Here is a 19,016-nt window from a genome sequence, read left to right as displayed (position 1 = left end):
GTGTTTAGTGGTAGCTCCTCCCAAGCATAAGGAGCAGCACAGGGAAAAGTATGAAAATGCTTGTTTCAGGGTTAAACAACCAGTGAAAGCAGCTTAAAAGAGCAATATATTAACCCAGTAGAAACAGAGATGCTTCCCATAGTTGATTACACTGGGCCCCGTTATCTTCAGGAACCGCCAAGCCTGGTGCAGAGCCTGTTTACAGAGCCCACTGGGGCTTACAAGCCCCTTGTAACCATGTTACATGTCAGGATGAAATTTACACCTGTGCCACTGCTTGTCCATACCACTGAAGTCCTCGAAATAGGATTTAAGTGCAACCCTGGTAGTCTTTTGCAAAGGGGAATCAATATTTGGCTGAAAAGCTGCTGTCTCTGGAATAAAAATCAACCACCACAGGTGACTGCACATTTCCACTCTTGTGAATCAAGCACTTGCAGCACAGTAATTAATTAGCTATTTAGAATTGGGATTGGAGGCAGCCATTCTCCCCGCCAAATCATTCAAATTGCTATCTGTAATGCTCATGCCATATTCTGCCTCAGAATATCAGACACTATTAAGACATTTACTGCTAAAAGTTAGCAAACTTGTTACAGGACCATACATGTGCATATTGTCCTGCTGCTCCTTCTACGGTGTAGCCTGAACATTGGTCATTCGGCAGCAGTCTCTTATTGAAAAGCCTGGAGCGAGTCCAGTGAAATCTGTGCACAATATTTAGTTTCAAAAGTATTCATCTAGTTTCTCTTTCTGTCTGATCAGAGGAAATTGCTCTGCTCTCTCACTGGATATCTATTACCCACTCCTGTAGTATTGGTTTCTAGTTCTTTTTCAATTCTACAGGAATTGTATTGGGGCAGAAGTAGTTTTATAATTGTGTCTGTAATAGAGACCTTGGCTAGATGCTAGTTGGCTTTTGCCATGGAGTTGAGAGAAAGAAAAGAGCAAGGCACTCACCTCACTGGGGCCGACCAAAATCCCCTTGGCCCTCCTCCTAGCACTCCTCTGGGTATCGGCTATCTGGCAAGGGAGAAGCAAGGTGAGTGCATAGTGCTGGTTCTGTTTATCACACCTCCACATACATTGGCCCACAGAACTGGCTGGGTACAAAACAAGGATCAAGCTCCACCATCCCCCAAACTAACAGTTCTGCCTATAGGTGCTGACTCTGGGGCTGGAGCACCCACAGGAAAAAATGGTGGGTGTTGAGCACCCACCAGCAGCGCCCCATCAGGTCTCCCTTCCCCCGCCCAACGCCTCCCTCCTGCTGGAGGGCCCAGCCAATCAGCACCTCCCTCCCAGCACCTCCCACCCGCCACAATCAGCTGTTCCGCAGTGTGCAGGAGGTGCTGGGGAGGAGCAAGAGTGCAGCATGCACAGGGGAGGGGGCAGAATGAAGCAGGAAGAGGCGGGGCAGGGCCGGGGCCTTGGGGGAAGGGGTGGAGTGTGCGGGGGCTGGGACACAGTGGGGATCAAGCAACTCCCCGGCGCATTAGAAAGTCAGCACCTCTGGTTTTACCACTCCAGTACGAGCAACTGTGGAGCACCCAGGAGGAATTTTGGCTAATGGGGCTCCAGCCTCTCCATACCACCTCCAGTGGGTCTGAGTGCCCTAAAGGCAGAACCTTCACCTGCATGGACTGATGGCCATGTCAGTCAGCAGTGTGATAACTGGGCATGCCCAAAGTTGATACCATTTTTCCATTTGTCAGATAATAGACCATGATAATTGCTATCTACAAGAAACAGCCATCCTTTCTTTAGCAGACATTTTGCTTATGTCATTCCATTTTCAAAAACAATTCCATCAAGTGATATATTTCAGATTTCCCAATCCAGGAAAATATTTAGCAGTTACATGAATGCTTATTTACTTCACCCCATATTATTTAATGCATGCTTCAAGTTCTCCCATCAACAGAAATGTGTAACAGAGCATGTCATTCACTGCCAAACTTGTGCCTCCTTCTGGCAGTTCTGGGGATTAGCTTGAGGCTGACACCCTCTGACTGTGGTCTGCACCCCATCACTCCTTATCCACAGTCCAACTGCAACCACTCTCATAGTGTCAGGAACCAGTGTCTTCTTCGTGGCTCAGCCCTCCAGCCGTGTCACTATCTGTGTTCCCCCCTTCCAGGGGAGTTTAGCTCCTACTCCTGCTACTTCCCCAGTGACAAGTGGTGGGGGAGGGATGCAGGCCTGCTCACTACTCTGGGTCCTGGCCTAGGCACCCTCCAAACCACAGTCACTTATTGCGCTCCTTTGCCTCTACTATCTCTGCATTTCCCCGGGCCACTTCCCCATGGCCACAACACCCTCCTCAGTCTCAGCAGCCTGTCCGGAGCTCCTTTTCTCTCCATGTTCCTGCCTACGCTGCCCTGTCCAAGGTGCTACAGGGTTGCAGCCAACTCCAGGCACAACCCTCCATCCTCAAGCTCCAGGCAGCTACTGACCCTGCTCTAATCTGAGGCACTTCTTATATGGGCCTGCTGGGCCCTGACTGGCTGCTCCTCACAGCCTCTCTCCTATTGGCTGCTTTTCATGTAGGCTCCCAAGGGCTCTACTAATCTGTCACTGGCCAATGTGGGGTGGACACCTCATCACAAAGTGTCATCATCTTCATAGGTTCACAGAGTTTACCTAATTTATTCTGACCTAAAGTATATCACAGGGCATTCAATTTTACCCCATTATCTCTATACTGAGCCCAATGACTTGTGTTTGACAAAAGCTTACCTTAAACATGGGGATCCAGGCTTGATTTGAAGACATCAGGAAATGGAAAATCCACAGTTCCCTTGGTTGTTTGTTCCAATGGTTAATCATCCTCACTGTTAGAAATGTGTTGTCTAATTTCTAATTTGAATTTGTCTGGCTTCAGCTTTCAGCCCTTAGTTCTTGTTACGCTTTTCTCTGCTAAAACAAAGAGCCCTTTAGTACCCAGTATTCTCTCCCCAGGGAACAGTAATCAAGTCACCCGTTACTCTACTTTTTGATAAACTGAACAGATTACGCTCTTTAAATCTCTCACTGCAAGGCATGTTATTCAGCCCTTGAATCATTTTTGTGGCTCTTTTCTACACCCTTCCCAATTTCTAACATCTTTTTAAAAACATGAACACCAGAATTGTAAACAGTATTCCAATATTACTCTCACCAGTACCATCTACAAAGATAAAATAACCTCCCTATTCCAACTCACTACTCCTTTGTTTATACATCCCAGGATTTCTTTAACCTCTTTGCCACAGCATCGCATTGGGAGTTTATGTTGAGTTGCTGATTTGCTATGACCCTTAAATCTTTTTCAGAGTCACTGGTGTCCAGGACACAGCCCCCCATTCTGTAGGTATGGCCTGCCTTCCTTGTTCCTGTATGTACAACTTTGCATTTGTCTGTATCAAAACACATCCTGTATGAATGGGCCCAGGCTACCAAGAGATCCACATCGCTCTGTCTGAATGCCCTGTCATCATCGTTATTTACCACTCCAGCAATATTTGTGTCATTTGAAAATTTTATCAGCAGTGATTTTATATTTACTTTCAGATTACTGGTGAAAACATTGAATAATGCCAGGCCTAAAAACCCATAACAATCCCTCTGAAACCCCACTAGAAACATTCCCATTTGATGATGATTCCTGATTGTTGCTATCTGACAGACCCCCAAAAGTAGTCGACTTCTTAATCTATTTAATGTTTTATAATGTTCTATGTTAATGAATTTGTTATCAATTGAATCCCATATGAGAATTTCCATTATTTTGCCCAGAACTGATGTTAGGCTAACTGGCATGTAGTTACCTGAGTCACTTTGCATGCCCTTTTTGAATATTGTCTAATATTCACTGGTATTCCAAAACTTATTAAAAATTAAAATAAGGGAGCCAGAGTTCTCTTTAGGCAGCTCAGGACATGATGTTCCTTTTCATACCTGATACTCTGTTCACATGAGACATTATTCTCTGCAGGAAGCCTGTGCCCAGAGCCCCCACTTTTCTTTTCCTGAAAAAATGTTTTTTCAACTCTTTAGGTGTTAGATAAATACTATGTATCTTAGTTTTGTGAAAACTTTCCTTTGCCTCCAACCGCAGATGAAATCTATGCCGATAGAAAATAATAATTGAGATGCTCTTTGTTCTTGGCTCCAAGGAAAGACAAAAATGGATTATGGAACATCTCTGATTTTTTACAAACAGACAGAGATAAGGAATGTCTTTGTTGAACTGTTAAGATAAATATACCTCTGAAAAGAGAGCTATGAATATTCACCTCCTCACATGATGGAAACCAACCTTTATTTCATTGTAGGGGTGCCAGCCTATTATATCTCGAATGCAAACAATGTTATTAATGGCAAAATTCTTCTCACAAACTGAGTCCTCTCATGAATATATATTTACATTCCAATAGAAATCTGTTTCTCATCTGAGAAAGGAATTCATGAGCTTTAATAGCATCTTCAGACAATTTGATGTGTTTGTATTTCCTCAAGTAAACAACTTTACATTAGCATACCAATGTTATCTATCCTTTAACTTTCTCAACCACTTACTGGCCACTTTGTTGCATTTTTTAGTAGCTTATCTGTGGGTTTTTTCCTTTAAACATTTTTGATCTAGCTTTACCTTTGATGTCAGCTTCAGAAAGAATTTTACCTGTTTGCATATCAATCAATGAGCTAAAAATTACTTAATGCCTTATACTGGCCTAAATTATACAAAAAGATATTACAGAACTGGGTTTGCTTCTCTATTACAGCATGAATAGTTGGGATGAACAAAGATTGATGTTAATGACTGAAGGACATAAATGTATGCAGTGTTGGTCCCAGGATATTAGAGAGACAAGCGAGTGAGGTAATATCTGTGTAAGCTCAAAAGTTTGTATCTCTCACCAGCAAAAAATTGGTCCCATAAAAGGTATTACCTCACATAATTTGTATCTCTGAAGTACTAAAAGACATTTGGCTCTTACAGGCTGCATTCTCCCCATTTTGTACCAATCAATAAAGTTGGTCAAAAATTGGAATTTTCATTTTGTGAAAAATTTTGACATGTCAAAAACAAATATTTTTTAAAATCTCCTGAAAAATGGAAATTCAAAACAAAATATTTTGAAAATATTGTTTCAGAAAAAATGACATTTCATTTCAAAACATAACTTTTGTTTTGAAATGTATTTTATTCTGTTCTTTTCATTGTATATTATTTTTACATCAAGTTATGACATCTCAGTGCTAGTGCATAATATGATATCCCATCATCGTGGTAAGTCATACTATGCATTAATACTACTATTGATGTGTCATATTATGACATAGCAGTCAAATTGTATATTAGTTTATTGAGTTTTGTTTTTATATGATATATCATTTCAATTTTTTTCCATAGGAAATTTTGTTGCAATCAACACAATTTCATGAAAAAAATCAAAAATGGAAAATTGATTTGAGAAAAAAGTTCCAAGTGGCGGTACAGGTCAGTGCAGGTGAAGCCAACCTCCACCAAAACATGTGTAATAAAGGAGTGTAGGAAGTCGCACTGTTCATGACCAGTAATGCGCCTCTTAAACAGTCACTGAACACAGAATGGAGTGACAGAACAAGGGCCTGATCCAGCAATAAGCACCATGCAGGAGAACGCCCTAGGCTCCGGGAGAGCACCATTAGATTACCCTGATTTTTCTGCCTGCTCGTGCTCAGAGCTTATTGCAGGATCAGTATCTAAGATTTCTCTGCAAATATTTTGCATAAAAGTAATCCTTTTGAGTTTGGAAAACTTGAAAGGATGGGTTAAGCTCTGACTGACTGAGGTATAATGGTTCAAATCTTGGCATGTGAACTATTTAAATTCAGACAATTGGCATGAAAGTCGGGTATCATCTGCAAGTAGCAAGGGTTTGCTGGTGTAAATATACAGGCAAATCCTCCTTATGAAGACACTGCTTATCCCATAGAATCATAGAACCACAGGGATAGAAGGGACCACAAATCATCTAGTTTAACCCCCTGCCAAGATGCAGGATTTGTGGTGTCTAAAATAGATAAGCAAGACAAGTACTTTTGGCTTATACCAGTTAACTGAATGCAGTAAGCTATACTGGCAAAAGGACTTTGTCAGTATAACTGTGCTTACACCAGGACTTTTCCCTCAAGATCTATGTGGGGGTTTTTTTCACACTCATAACTGATATAGCTGCGCTGGCAAAACTTTCAAGTGTAGACCAAGCCTCAGATTAGCACAAAATTTAAGTTGTTTAAGGCAAGCACTCTGAATTTCTATATGTTTGCACAGTGCCTAACACAATGGGATCCTGATTAGATCCTTTGGGTGCCACTGCAGTAAATATAATAAGTAAGTAATGATAATAATGGAGATTGATTTACTGAAGAGCTCACAATGCAGTTTGCAAACAAAGGAGGTTTTTGGATTCTCAGCAAGAGTGGAGAAAATGCTTCCAAATCTAATTAAAATGCACCCAGCATGGAAAGGGAGGATCCTTCTATTTTAAACTAGTGAAACAGACAAACTCACTTAAACAGGAAACATAGGCCTAAAGCAGGGGTGGGCAAACTTTTTGGCCTGAGGGCCACATCGGGTTTCCAAAATTGTATGAGGGCTGGATAGGGGAGGCTGTGCCTCCCCAAACAGCCAGATGTGGCCCGGTCCCTGCCCCTAGCTGACTCCCCCTGCTTCTCACCCCTGACAGCCCCCCCCAGGACTCCTGCCCCATCCAACCCCTCCATTCCCTGTCCCCTGACGGCCCCCCGGGACCCCTGCCCCAGCCACTCCTCCCTGTCCCCTGACTGCCCTCCACCACCCCATCCAACCCCTCCTCTCATTTCTGACTGCCCCCTTGGAACCCCTGCCCCCATTCAACCCCACTGTTCCCCACCCTCTGACCGCCCTGACCCCTATCCATACCCCTGCCCCCTGACCACCACCCCAAACTCCCCTGCCCTCTATCCAACCCCCCTGCTCTCTGCCCCCTTACCACACTGCCTGGAGCACTGGTGGCTGGTGGCACTACAGCCATACCGCTCAGAGCACCAGGACAGGCAGCCGCGCAGCCCGGCTGGAGCCAGCCACACCACCGCCCAGCACAGAGCACCAGGACAGGCCACGGCTATGCAGCTGCACTGCCCAGCAAGAGCTCGCAGCCCTGCTGCCCAGAGCATTGCGTCGGTGGTGCAGTGAGCTGAGGCTGCGGGGGAGGGGGAACAGCAGAGGAGCGGCTGGGGGTAGCCTCCTGGGCTAGGAGCTCAGGGGCCGGGCAGGAGGGTCCCGCAGGCCAGATGTAGTTTGTCCACCTCTGGCCTAAAGGGTTCAAAGAGAGAAAGTCACATGCGCTCTCTCTCAGCTTGCAGACTTGATCCCAAAGAGAATGGCTTAACATAAGAATGGCCATACTGGGTCAGACCAAATGGACCATTTTGATTACCACTAGAAAAAGATTTTTCTCTCCTGCTGGTAATAGCTCATCTTAATTGATCATTCTCATTAGTGTGTGTATGGTAACACCCATTGTTTCATGTTCTCTGCGTGTGTATATATATATATATATATTCCTACTATATTTTCCACTGCATGCATCTGATGAAGTGGGCTGTAGCCCACGAAAGCTTATGCTTAAATAAATTTGTTAGTCTCTACGGTGCCACAAGAACTCCTGTTCTTTTTGCTTTTTTGACTGCTGCTGCACACTGCGTGGACGTCTTCAGAGAATTATCTACGATGACTCCAAGATCTCTTTCCTGATTAGTTGTAGCTACATTAGCCCCCATCATATTGTATGTATAGTTGGGGTTATTTTTTCCAATGTCCATTACTTTACATTTATCCACATTAAATTGCATTTGCCATTTTGTTGCCCAATCACTTAGTTTTGTGAGATCTTTTTGTAGCTCTTCACAGTCTGCTTTGGTCTTAACTATCTTGAGCAGTTTAGTATCATTTGCAAACTTTGCCACCTCACCGTTTACCCCTTTCTCCAGATCATTTATGAATGAGTTGTATGGAATTGGTCCTAGGACTGACCCTTGGGGAACACCACTAGTTACCCCTCTCCATTCTGAGAATTTACTATTAATTCCTACTCTTTGTTCCCTGTCTTTTTTAACCAGTTCTCAATCCATGAAAGGATCTTCCCTCTTATTCCATGACAACTTAATTTACGTGAAAGCCTTTGGTGAGGGACCTTGTCAAAGGCTTTCTGGAAATCTAAGTACACTATGTCCATTGAATCCCCCTTGTCCACATGTTTGTTGACCCCTTCAAAGAACTCTAATAGATTAGTAAGACATGATTTCCCTTTACAGAAACCAGGTTGACTATTGCTCAACAATTTATATTCTTCTGTGTGTCTGACAATTTTATTCTTTACTGTTGTTTCAACTAATTTGCTCAGTACTGACGTTAGACTTACCGGTCTGTAATTTCCGGGATCACCTCTAGAGACCTTTTTAAATACTGGCATTACATTAGCTATCTTCCAGTCATTGGGTACAGAAGCTGATTTAAAGGACAGGCAGGGCTGGCTCCAGACCCCAGCGCGCCAAGCGCACGCTTGGGGCGGCATCCCAGCGGGAGGGCGGCAGGCGGCTCCGGCGGACCTCCCGCAGGCATGCCTGCGGAGGGGCCGCTGGTCCCGCGGCTCCGGTGGAGCATCTGCAGGCATGCCTGCGGGAGGTTCACCAGAGCCACGGGGCCAGCAGACCCTCCACAGGCACGTCTGTGGGAGGTCCACCGGAGCCGCGGGACCGGCGACCGCTAGAGCGCCCCCCGCGGCATGCTGCCCTGCTTGGGGCGGCGGAAATCCTAGAGCCGCCCCTGAGGACAGGTTACAAACCATAGTTAATAGTTCCGCAATTTCACATTTGAGTTCTTTCAGAACTCTTGGGTGAATGCCATCTGGTCCCCGTGACTTGTTACAGTTAAGTTTATCAATTAATTCCAAAACCTCCTCTAGTGACACTTCAGTATGTGACAATTCCTCAGATTTGTCACCTACAAAGGACGGCTCAGGTTTGGGAATCTCCCTAACATCCTCAGTTGTGAAGACTGAAGCAAAGAATTCATTTAGTTTCTCTGCAATTACTTTATCGTCTTTAAGTGCTCCTTTTGTATCTTGATCGTCCAGGGGCCCCACTGGTTGTTTAGCAGGCTTCCTGCTTCTGATGTACTTAAAAAACATTTTGTTATTACCTTCTGAGTTTTTGGTTAGCTGTTCTTCAAACTCCTTTTTGGCTTTTCTTATTACATTTTTACACTTAATTTGGCAGTGTTTATGCTCCTTTCTATTTACCTCGCTAGGATTTGACTTCCACTTTTTAAAAGATGCCTTTTTATCTCTCACTGTTTATTTTACATGGTTGTTAAGCCACGGTGGCTCTTTTTTAGTTCTTTTACTGTGTTTTTTAATTTGGGGTATACATTTAAGTTGGGCCTCTATTATGGTGTCTTTGAAAAGCGTCCTTGCAGCTTGCAGGGATTTCACTCTAGTCACTGTACCTTTTAATTTCTTGTTTAATTTCTGTTTAATTTATTGTAAGTTTTTATTTAGTATCCCTTTAATTATTGGTTATTATATTATTGTTAATTATTATTTGTAGTTTGGTAGTGCCCAAAAGCCTTGTTGTATTGGGCACGCCACAAGTACATATGAAAAGACTTCACTGTGTGAAGTTGAGTATTTTGATGTTACTTCATTTTTCTTGTCATTCCTTTCCAGCTAAAAGCAGTATGATTATATTAAAAGGCTTGTTGGAAGACACAGCAGTATTAATTGCACTAACTAGGCATTTTTCAACTCTGGAGGCAGGATGGAATAAAGACTAAGTTGAGCATGTATCCACCAAAAGTTCAGTCACTAACACACACTTTTTCTCAATCCAGCTTTCTCCGGTATAGTGAATGCTTCCCCGCTATCTAAATCTTTCTCCCAAGCAAGACCGCGTCTCCCACCCTAGCATATAGCTGTCTCTAGCAGTCTGTGCACTCTACACTGCCATTTGCTACTCTTCCATAGCTGTTTATGGTGTTTTGTAGACGTGTTACTTCCAGGAGCTTTTGAACTACACAGAGCTCTTTTCAGGTCACTCATTTGTGCATTCCACCTGCAGAAGTTGGTCCAATAAATGATATTACCTCAACTATTGTTTCTCTCATTTGCTGCTCTGTCCATTTCTGAATCCGAGCTTCCTCTGACATGGAGTTTCAAATGCCAAGTTTCCTAGCTTAAATTCTCTTCTGGCTGCAGGAGCTACCCTACTTTTTGACAGTATGTTGCACTATTTGTATCAGAGGGAAGCATAAGGTGTTAACTTATCTATATGGTGTTTTCAGCCTTCTGTTTATGAGACTGTGGTAAGAGAAGGCTTCCTAAAATATGGGGAAGGCAAATATAATTATTAGTTGACTGAATCCATGCATTTCCCCCCTATTTAGCACTCCCAACCAGAGGTAGATTAACCACTTCTGAGGCCCTGGGCTAAGGCTAAATTGATGCCCAGTCTAGCCTGATGAAGGTTGAAGAACGTGAGGAGCAGCTCTTGGTTTCCATGGCCAGTTCTGGAGGGGATAACTACAGAGTGGCCTCTCTATGAGTTTATGCCGGTGACATTCACTAAAGATGTGGGGAATCTGGGAGGTGCTTCAGGTCACCATGAGCTTGACCCATGCTCCTCCTATTAGGTGAAAATGAGTGGTCATTAAGCTTAAGAAAAGTTATTAATGGTCTTGCCAATTACTGTTTGGTCTGTAACCTTCCTTTTAGGGAAGGTTATAACAGAGAAGGTGGTGTCTAATTAACCTTGCCAATATCCAGCACTCTCAGATTTCCTTGACCTCAGTCTTGATACAGTTCAGAGACTAGAGTGTCAGTGACTTCTCTTGCATAGTCAGTAAGGACCAAAGTGTTCATTCTGTATCTTTTAGATCTCTTTGCTGCCTTTGCTATTGTTATACACAAGGTGCTGTCCACATAGTTTCCTCATTTCATTTACTGTCTTGCTTAGAAGACTAAAAAGATGGTGATTACTCACCCGCCTTCAAGGTTTTCTTGCCTGGGAACTGGGGTGCCGCAGGATAACATTTTGCCAGCCTTCCTGGTCACAAATAGATGTGAAGCTGGTGCAGGGAGGTGAAAGTGAGGTAATATTGGATCATGTTCATCGTATCATCTCTACTTCTTTGGACTGGTGTGTAAAACTGATTAGCTAATCTGGAAAACAGATATACACAGGTTCTGATGTGACAAATATATTAACTAGAATGTTGAAAAACTGCAACCCTGGTCATTATCATGCATAGAAGGCAAATTAATTTAGTGCATTCATATAATATTTACTCTAGGTTTCTAATTTGCCTTTATGTTAAAGTATCAACATATTTTGTAATAAAGATCTAAAAAAAAAAACTTTTAACCTGCTAAGTATTTGCATAAGGCAGCTTTAAATAAGAGTTTTACACAGCATACAAAGTAAATATTATATTGCTCCAAGCCACAGCCTAAAAAGTTAATAAACTGATTCTTCCCTATAATAATGAGCCATGATACTGTAAGTATCAGCTGTAAGTAAACAGACTCTTCAGGAAGGTTGACAATAAGTAGATAATCCTCTCTGATATAGTAAGGCATTTGCATGAAGCTTGTTTTTACATTTACTATGATAGATGCAGCCCCAGAGCTTCCTTAGATAACTCAATTAATTTTCATCTGTTTACCAGTGTATTTGTGGCTGAAATGAATTTCAGAAGAAAATAAAGCAACAAAAAATCAAATAGCACAATCTGCTAGAACAGGGGTAGGCAACCTATGGCACGCATGCCAAAGGCGGCATGATAGCTGATTTTCAGTGGCACTCACACTGCCCGGGTGCTGGCCACCAGTCCGGGGGGCTCTGCATTTTAATTTAATTTTAAATGAAGCTTCTTAAATGTTTTAAAAACCTTATTTACTTTACATGCAACAATAGTTTAGTTAAATATTATAGACTTCTAGAAAGAGACCTTCTAAAAACATTAAAATGTATTACTGGCATGCAAAGCCTTAAATTAGAGTGAATAAATGAAGACTCGGCACACCACTTCTGAAAGGTTGCTGATCCCTGTGCTAGAATTATTCAAAATGGCTTATTGTACTTACCAAAGATCTTTTACATAGGAAATGTAGGGATTGTCATACTGGATCAGACCAGTTGTCCATGTAGTCTATTATCCTGTCTTCTATAATAGCCATTTCTACCTTTAGAGGATGGTACAAGAAGCCCTGCAGTGGAAAGCTGTAGGATAATGTGCCCCCAGGGAAAATTTGTCTCTAACCTTCTGTAGTTAGAGAGGCTGGCTCAAACCCTGAAGCATGAGGGTTTATATCAAGCTCAATTGTGTTGGGTAGTTTTAATATTTACTATTACAACTCTGGATATTCTGGTAATGTTCACAGATATGTAATCCCCTTGTGGATTGTACTACACTCTTGCCTTCAGCTATGTAGCAATGGCATCCACAGGCTAACTGTGTACTAAAGTGTTTCCTGTTATCAGTTTTCTTTCAAAATGTCATTGACTGTCCATTTGTTATTGGTTTGAGCTGTTGGTCTAAGAGTTAAGATTACCCATATGTGGGTTGCTACATCCTTCAAATGCAACTTTTTTTTAAATTAGATCAGTAATGACACTAAGGACAGTAAAAGATGAGACAAAATGTGATCTAAGAGTTCCTATTTCTCTAGAAAGCTATAGGGCCATACTCTGACATAGGAAATGATCCTGTGAAATGCTGTGTACTCAACTCCTGGTGCTTTCCCTGTTTGGTTTGCCTTCCGTTTCAGCACCACTCAGTAGCAAACTGTTGATTCCTTATTCATTACTGACATTTTTAGGTATATCATTAATTCTATCAAAACCCTCCAGTGTAGATCTAATTAAGGGCCAGTATGTCTTTTAATAATTATTAGGCTTTCAAATTCAACTGAAATGGTTGTTCTGCAGAAATCTTGCAGCTGCCATATTAGTGTGCAGAGTTAGTATATTTTGCGATATTTTACCAAACCGGAAGCAAATCAGATTGGAAATGCAAAAAAGCTCAAAATATTAAAAAACAACAACAAAAAATCAAATTCCCTCATATCTCCCCTCCCACCAAATCAAGAGACGTGCTGAGCAATGTGAGTAAAGGTGGCAGAATTGTCACGCAATTTGAATAATGGGCTCCACTAGGACCCATTGAAGTCACTAACTAAAGATTTGCCATTGGCTTCAGCAGGAGCAGGATCTCCTCAGTGTTAGAAAATGCTGCTACTTTCATTTCTGGGCTACTTGTTGGGGGCGAGGGGCGGGGAACAACAGTGAAAAAAGCAATTCTTAGAGAAGAGAATGCACAATGTACAGTACAACAGCTGTGCTATGCAGCAGCCTAAAGAATGTAATATGTAGCTACGTAGCCAAGTCATAAACCAACACAATGGGCAGGGGTTTGGAATTTGTTTGTTCTAGCATGTGTGATAAATGAGGTGGGTACCCTAAGGCTAGTACTCCCACTGACTAGGAGTGGGGGCCTATCTTCTTCCCCTCCACTGTATTTAGTGACTATAAACACCAAGACTAAGTCATGGGTCAAAGCAGTCTATAATGCCTAGCAGTGTGACACACTGACCTCAGCAGCACCTCCTGGCTCCCACCTCGAGCAATGCTTTGAGAAGTAGGGACCAGTGATGTAACAAGCAGAAATTCATTGTGGTCCTTAAGCTCCCCGTACCTGCAGGCTGAGGCACACGTTTGGATTTGGTTAGTTGAAAAGCAGGCCTGGCTGGTAAAAGCAGCTATGTAAAAGACAAAAAGGGAATTTTTCATTCAGGCCAGAACTTGCTGAGAGGACTGATTTTCGTTTTAAGGATGGGTTTTCTTTTTCCTGAACAGCTCTATCATCTTTACAAAGCTTACTTCTTTAATGAGTGGTGATTGTATGTGTGAGAAGTGATACAGGTGCAGCTGATTTCTCAGGAGTGTAGTGCTTTCACTGTACCCCTGATGGCCAAGTAAAACTGCAACAGAGAATGGTGTTGGACATGATATATAAAGATAGACAGACAGTAGTAAATTTGGCAACGGTTTAAAAACAGAGTTTATGTGACTTACGCCATGTGTGGCAGGGTAAAGTAGATACATTTTAATACATTATTACATTTAAGGGAGATTTGCTGTATAAATGATAAAGAGCCTGATTTTCATATATAGGATTAGATTCTCTTCCACACTGAGATTTGTTTGGGTTTAGATACAGTAAAATTCTAGTTATCTGAATTCCCTTTATCTGAAAATCCTAGTTATCCAAATACACAGTGTCCCTCTCATTTCAGTCCTGGGTTAGCAATTTGGTTTATCCAAATGCCCCATTATCCAGAACTTTTGGATGGTCCCTAGGTTATTTGGATAAATGACCATGGACTGTATTTTAAAATTCTATTTCTGAAACTATGAAAATAGCTACATTTGCAAACAATTTTCAGAGATGGACTAAGCTGCAACATTTAGATCTAGATTTTGAACACCCCAGTGCTAGGGCCAGAATTTCACTCCTGGGGTTTTGGATGTAAAGATAGCAACATTTAGAAGACTGGTTCTTGCTTTGCATTTCAAATACACCCCAAATGTGAGGTTGCTACTACTTTGGGCTTTGGTTTGTACCCAAATATACTAGTTATTTTATTTTCCACAGAGAAAGCCACTCAGTTGGTTTTTTAAACTAAAATGTTTGCCATTATTATTGTTATTAATTTAGATTTTCGAAATCTTGTCCTAGATCCCTTCTTGTCCGAATCACAATTTGTGTTTAAAGTTCTCATGTGAGTGGCACTTGTCTCCTGCTATTTATGTTTAGTTCCAAACATTTCAGCAGCAAGAGGCTCATCTACAATTATAAGTTGTTCAGGAAGTGTGTAAATAACTTTTGCAACATTAATGCCATTTTCCCTCAAAAAGTGCATATAAAATTCACTTACCATTCACAGCTCTTTTCTTAAGTTGGCAAGGGAGGACTGGAACTCCATTTAATGGAATAAGACTAATCTCCACTTTTCTCCACCATAAGCTTCTCCAATTGATCTGATTAATTGTTTCCGTTAACAACCTGAAGAGAAAGGAACATGTACAGTATAATTCAAGGTTTGCATATGGCTTTAGTTATCTTAACGTAAGTCATGAGTTTGCTAACAGAAGCTCAGAATGTAATTTATGCCCCTGTTTTTGATTTCAGAATTTCTTTCAGATGAACATGAAAATCCTTGTCCTGCATGGACACAGAGGGCCAAATATTCAGGTAATGGTGACTAAACGGTGCCTACAAAAATGTGTGTGAAATTCACCCTTATGCAGAAGGGCAGGCTCAAAGCAATGTCATAATTTAAGCCCCACTAAAGGCCTTGTACATAGGGGCTAATTTCACCCTCACTCGCACATTCTAAAGCCACCCAGTGGGCATGGACATGCTCACACCCAAATCTGGATGAATGTTAGAGTTCCTGGCTGTAAATGCAGATGCCAGACAAATGCAGGTATTATGTGAGCAACATTTCAGTTCTCGATTTCTGCAGAGATAATTTAGCTGCCAGTAACTTGGCCCTATACTTGATGCTTTTTGCAAGAGTAAAGGTTTATCCCGTGGCTCTTGGCCCCATCTCAAGGTACAGTGTGTTTTTGGCCAATTTTCCACCTGGTGGTCACCCTCCCCAGCAAGTGACAGCTGCATTTCTATGGGATGTAGCCCAATTACTTATATTGTTTGCAAAGCACTGTGGGATCATGAAGAATAAAGATGTTACTCTACAAAATTTGTGATTAATATTAATCTTTAGATTTAAAAATAATAAAATAATTGAAGGAATTAATACACAAATGTGATTCAAGCCCAGGCTCTGTCTGGTCCAGACTTTTTGGTCACAATGCCTCCTAATAAATAACCAAAGCAACAACAATTTGCTTTTTCAAACGGATGAAACTAGAACAACTGTCTCCTACACAATTAGAAAAATCCCTTTACTATTTTAACCATTTTCTACTACTCCCTAAAGAGCTTGTTTTCTGTTGTAAATTTCCGCATTCCTTGTTTTCTATCCATCTCTAAAGTCCATGAAATTTAAACTAACCTTAGAACCAGCATTGTTCAGGCCCCAAAACATGCACTGTCTGATTCTTTCTACAGGTATAAAAAAGAATTCCTTGCTTATAACCGGTATTCCCATTAGATCATTACCAGAAAATCCCTAAGAGAGAATGCATTTCATGCAAATTACATCTTTGGTAAGCCCACCGTTTGTGTTCTAGATCAGTGCCATCTCTGCTACAAACCTAAGTTCCATAAGCATTTTTGACCCACTTGCATCTCTTAGTTCAATAGCAGAGTGTAAAGTACAGACTATTGTTAAAGAGAGACAGAGGAGTTTGGATAATATAAGACCTAATCTAAACATATCCACATCCATTAAATTGCACCAAACTCAACCCTGATTTAAGAGTTGGGAAAAAACCCAACAGCAAACTTTGTTTAGTTGGTTTTGCTATATTTTCATGCTCTCTGTGCTACTAGGTTTCAGCTGGATCAAGACAAGGAAATGGAAATACTCCCAAATGCTCTCCTTCCACAACTGAAGACAAGCAGCTGTGCAAAAGTCACCAGAAACTCTGCTCTTATGAGACATCCCTGCATGCATAGTGCCTAGCCCAGAGGGGAGCATGCCAAGGAGAATAGCTCCTTCCTTAGCCTCACCCTTCCCAATGCATGTAGCCTCACGCCTCCAGACATAAGACTCCTGTCAGATTCGAGGAAGGGGAGAATGCAGCGGAATCAATGCTGCTCCCCTCATCTCATTCTATTCCCCATCCTGCTCCCAAGATTCTGCCCATGTTAGTGCAGCAAAGCATATAGACATTTTCTGCCTCAGTCTTGAATCCCTGTACAGCTTTGTGAATGCGGTTACAATCAAAGCTTGGGACAATAACAATGACATCCTGCATGCAGGAGCAAACACTTTCTATTTTAGCTCTTTCATCACAGAAGGTAGATTTTGTGAGCCTGGTTATTCTCAGAAAACAAAAAGAAATTAATTGAGCTGGGATTAACTCTCCAAAATGGTGAAAAGAGCTGACAAAAATGGGATTTTTAATGCTTAATTACTTTTCTACAGTTTTTGATACTTCCTATAGTTTCTGGAGCTTAAAGCCTCATTTCTGTATATTACTATCCCTTTGAAACAGCTTTTAGGGCCCAATCCAAGGCCTGATGAAGTAAATGGGAGTCTTTCTATTAATTTCAATGGGCCTTGGATCAGGCCTGAGGCAGCACCTCAGCACACACATCTTTGGGTTTAGTGAGTTTCCTGTTAGTGAGATTTCTCCCTCCCACCTTCCATAGTGTTGTAGATCTTAACATCCTCTTCCTCCTTGTTCTTCTTCCTCCCACAGGGCCATTGTTACAGTTTTGCACATCTGCAACAGTTCAGCAATTAAACAAACCCCTCCATCCTAAGCACCTTCGTTTCTTATGCCTAACTGGAGCAGCACTAGTGACTTTTCATTCTCTCTGAAACGGATACATCTCATATACCCTTGGGCTTTCAACATTCTGGTAGCCCAAGGAATGCTGAGTCTGTAACCATGCTTGAGTCTGTTAACACACATCTAGTCCATGACAATTACTTTGTTTTATAAAGTACTTTTGGAAGATGTGGGCCATATCTCCAGCTAGTGGAAACTGGCATAGGTCCATTGACTTCAACAGACTTAAGCCGATTTAAAACTAGCTGAGGATCTGTACAAACATAATCAGAGGATCTGGCTCTCTTTCACTTCCCCCCTCTCTGTACGCCCTGAATTCCTCCCATGCAGTCATGAACTAATGCATATGACTTGGGTGGGTTATCCTTGGTCTTCACAAAAATTACTTAACATTCCTCAAAGGCTTCTCTATGCTTTTTCTCAGAAGTTTATTCCCCCTGCCCCCCAGCCTCTGGTGAGAGTGAGTTGGCAACTCCTTCAGAGTGAGAGAGTTATCAATAAAATCATCTCTCCTTAATCACATTTAACGACACTACATAAATACTTGGAAAAATATGGAAAAAAGTGTTTACAGTTGCTGAATATCACAAGGGAATTTACGGTCTTATTAAAAATTATTAGGCTTTACTTCTTATTCACTGACAAAGCTGCTTTCATAAACTGCTCTCAGCAACTTCATATCCAGAGTTTGCAGGATGTTTATTTTCACATTTTCAAAACACCATATTTCTTCCACCATTAAATTTTATTTTTGTGTCGTTTAAAACAGCAATTTTCCATCTTTCCTGACCCAGTAATTCAGCTAGAAAAATATGTTTCCCTGGAAACACTTCAGAATATACTGCAGCGTAGCATGACTGCAGGGCCTGTTGTGAATAATGTTGTAAAATGCTCCCGAGTATTCAAGTAATATAAATGTACATGTCAGAGACTGAAGCATGCAAGTTTGGCGGTGATTCCAGGTTCAACTGATATAGAACATTTTGATCGGACTCACGGACCTTATTCCCAAGGGGCCAGTTTTGAACATCTAGCTTGGTAAATAGGGAGGCAGGAAACTCAGAAGACAATCAGCTTTTCAGACTGATTTTCCTGCAGGTTTTATTGCTGGTTTTTTTCCTCCTGTCAGATTTCAAGGAAGTTGAATGGGTCAGCAGCACTCCCTCATGTCTGTGGCCCTGCAAGCTTGAAGAATCACCCTTTTCTTTGAGATAAGTGTCTGCATTTCACTTTCTAATGTTCCCAGAAAGAAGTGAATTGAGAGTGTGTAGCTCTCTCTCTCTCCTCTTTTGCAGTATTGCCATTTTGGATTTTGCATCAGGCTCCGAATAAGGTCAGTTTGGAGAGACTGAATCCCTCTGAAGATCTCAGGATCCTGTACTAGTCATTTATAACAAATAACTACTTCTTGAAAACCTTTAGAGACATTCAGCAAGGAAGGATGCAACAATTACCAACTG

The 19,016-nt window shown here is 41.7% G+C and overlaps 2 long non-coding RNA genes across 2 annotated transcripts in view; one reads left to right on the top strand and one right to left on the bottom strand.

Moving 5' to 3' along the window:
• The window catches only part of LOC123349237, a 33,408-nt gene extending 18,097 nt beyond the window's left edge, over positions 1-15,311 (top strand). Inside the window, exon 5 of the long non-coding RNA XR_006573430.1 lies at positions 15,260-15,311. This is a non-coding gene — a long non-coding RNA (uncharacterized LOC123349237). The remainder of the gene's footprint in view (positions 1-15,259) is intronic.
• On the bottom strand, positions 607-11,202 carry LOC123349239. The gene is made up of 3 exons (XR_006573432.1): positions 11,050-11,202; positions 2,740-2,919; positions 607-1,023 (listed from the first exon to the last, which is right to left on the bottom strand). It is a non-coding gene; the product is annotated as an uncharacterized LOC123349239 (long non-coding RNA).
• Positions 15,312-19,016: the final 3,705 nt, after the last annotated feature.

Source organism: Mauremys mutica, chromosome 14, assembly GCF_020497125.1.
Source record: "Mauremys mutica isolate MM-2020 ecotype Southern chromosome 14, ASM2049712v1, whole genome shotgun sequence".
Lineage (NCBI taxonomy): Eukaryota > Metazoa > Chordata > Testudines > Geoemydidae > Mauremys > Mauremys mutica.
The sequence above is the reverse complement of the archived record's forward strand: the minus strand, read 5'-3'. Positions and strand labels throughout refer to the sequence as shown.